The following is a 2,907-nucleotide window of genomic DNA, read 5'->3' on the forward strand; positions in this document are numbered from 1 at the left end:
CAGCCAGATAGCTGTTACATAATGAGCATGTTTGTGAGGTGGTTTCTAGAAAAAATATCAGCATTTGAATTAGTAGACTGAGTCAGGAAGATCACCCTCACCAACGCAGGTGGCCGTCATCCAATCTGTTGGGACACAGAATAGAACCAAAAAGCAGAGGAAAGATCCATTTGAAGTTGTTCTACCCGTTTTAGCCGGGATATTCATATTTTCCTGCCCTGGGACTTCGGCACACCTGGTCCTCGGACCTTCAGACTTGCACTGGAACTTATGCCATTGACACTCCTGGTTTTCAGGCCTTTCAACTTATAGATGGGAGATCTTGGGACTTCTCAGCCTCCATGAACTAATCCTTCATAATGATTCTCTTTTTATATCTCTGTCTGTCTATCTATCTATCTATCTATCTTCTATCAACATCATCTTTCATTGGTTCCTTTTCTCTGAAGAACTCTATCTCATGTACCATTCTTCCAAAAATTGGGAGTAAAGTTAACTTTTCTCTACATACCTTTTATCGCCTTTATAGTACTGAAATTTTACTTCATTTAAAGTCATTGAATGAACTGAATTAGGACACGGAGAATGCTTGGAGCAATGTCTGTATCACAACACTCATTTAATTTTTACTACGACTATTATTACCTTTGCTACTGCTATGACTGTAATTTCTGCTGATACTATTAAAGCAGAGGTAACAAGGACAGTTACCAGTGTATGACTTATTGGGATACAAACGCATAAGTTGAGCAGCATCTGTATATTGGTAAAAGGATAAAATGGTAAATAAAAGAGTATACATGAAAAAATTATACTATTGTGATAGTAATTGGTAAAACATATGACACAATAAAAATGTATTTAAGGATTGAACATGGAAATGCAAAAGAGAGAAAGAAGAGAGAAAGAAAAAGGGGGGGGATAATTTAGCCTTAAAAAAATTAATGAAAAATGTGTCAGCTTATAGATACGATGTCATCATTTAGAAGACGCAGGCGATCATTTATACCAGGCATATTGCAAAGATACATTTATCCAGTCACTTGTCTGGATTGTACAGGATAGTGTAACTGACTAGCAGCTTAGGTGGATGCAGCCTTGAGCACTTTCCTGCTATTCTTGAATCCCAGCTTCATGCTCTGTGAAAATACGGCTCATACAATCCTAGTACACTTACTTTACAGAACTGTAAAGATTTCATTGAAGGCAATATAGAATCCTACTGACAATGCCTGACACAAGGAATGTCATCTTTCCTTCCCATCCTATTCTCATTCCCCTCCTGGCTGGCTTTGCACATATAGCAAGATTTAGAACAGTCACTTTCTAATATATATGTCTATGGTGTTTATCACAAACTAAACATAAATCTGACATAGCTCTAACGCACAAGACATGGCTTGAATCATCTTGGTCTCATTCACTCCCTTAAACAAAGAATATTGAATCTCAACTATGTACCAGGCCTGGTGCTAAAGTCATTGCTAAGTAGACAGCATGCTTCCTTCCTTATGGGAACAGACACAGCAAGTTTTGCAAGTCTTCACTCAAAAAGTGATAAATGCTATAATAAAAGTAAAATACTAAGAAGTCCTCACGAAACTGTTCAGAATGTGCCAGAATGTCTAAATGACAATGAAATTTCTTCCTTCTGCAAGTTGCCATTTTGAGTCCAAACACACATACATACACCTCTGCTGTTAGTTTTGAAAATAGCTCATTTCTACATCCTACTGATACAATAAGAGCTACCACCATGTTGTTCAAACTCTTTTATTTATACTCTTTGGTATAAAGTGACCCCCAAATGGTAATGTGTTTGATCCAGGAATTCAAAGACGTAAGGGTGTGAATAAGATTCTACTCTAAAACATAGGACCGGTTATAATGCTAGTTGTGTGAATAGCCAGACGGTTACAGACCTGCCATGGTTTGGTCTTCTTGAGTCACAAGGAGTAAAACCCTCCCTATCTGCTTCATCGGCTGCTATTCTTCTGTGAAAAAACAACATGGAAGTTCTTTTACAAGTGTAAAATACACTAATATGTGAAAATCAATAAGTCTGAGCCATTTCTTTCCATGTTCTAGCTTATTTCTTCTTGGTTGCAGTTCCAGATTTCTATTTGTTTGCTTTCTATAATTTCTATTTATTTTTTGATATTCACTATGATTTGAAACATCATTCTTCTAGGTTCCTTTCGTTTCTGGTCCAAGATTTCATTGAACTCTTTGAGCACACTTCAGATGTGTCTTAAAAGTGCAAAAAAATACAGACAACTTTTGAATGACAAATTTTAAAGCTAAATTAGTATAAAGAAAAACTCTGGTCATGAACTGTAAGATTTTCAGTTGACCATTCTGAAGACTCCATGCAATCCCAATTGCAACCCAAGCAAACTTTTTGTAAATATTGACACATGGATCCTAAATTCATATGGAAGGGCAAAATTAGGGAATAGAGATGATAACATGAATAAGAAGAACGAAGTAAGAACATGCATATTACCTCATTTCGTGACTTACACTAGCTTAGAGTATTCAGCACCGTGTGGTATAGAAAAACGAGACACAAAAGTTAATGGAACAGATTACAGAATCCAAATATTGATCCACAGTGTACCATCATTTTGCATAGACCCAATGCACACCCTACGTATACTTTAAATCATGTCTACCCTACTTATAATACCAAATGGAACGTAAATGCTATGTGAATAGTTATTATGTTGCATTTTTGCTTTTATTTATTTCTGTATTTTTTTGAGTTGAAGTCTCACTCCGTTGCCCAGACAGCAGCCTCGACCAGCTGGGCTCCGGCGATCCTTCCGCCTCAGCCTTCCAAGTGGCTGGGAACTACAGGCGTGCACTATCACGCCCGGCTAATTTTTGATTTATTGTAGAGATGAG

Source organism: Carlito syrichta, unplaced genomic scaffold, assembly GCF_000164805.1.
Source record: "Carlito syrichta isolate Samal-C Ts95f unplaced genomic scaffold, Tarsius_syrichta-2.0.1 Scaffold315501, whole genome shotgun sequence".
NCBI classification, from domain to species: domain Eukaryota; kingdom Metazoa; phylum Chordata; class Mammalia; order Primates; family Tarsiidae; genus Carlito; species Carlito syrichta.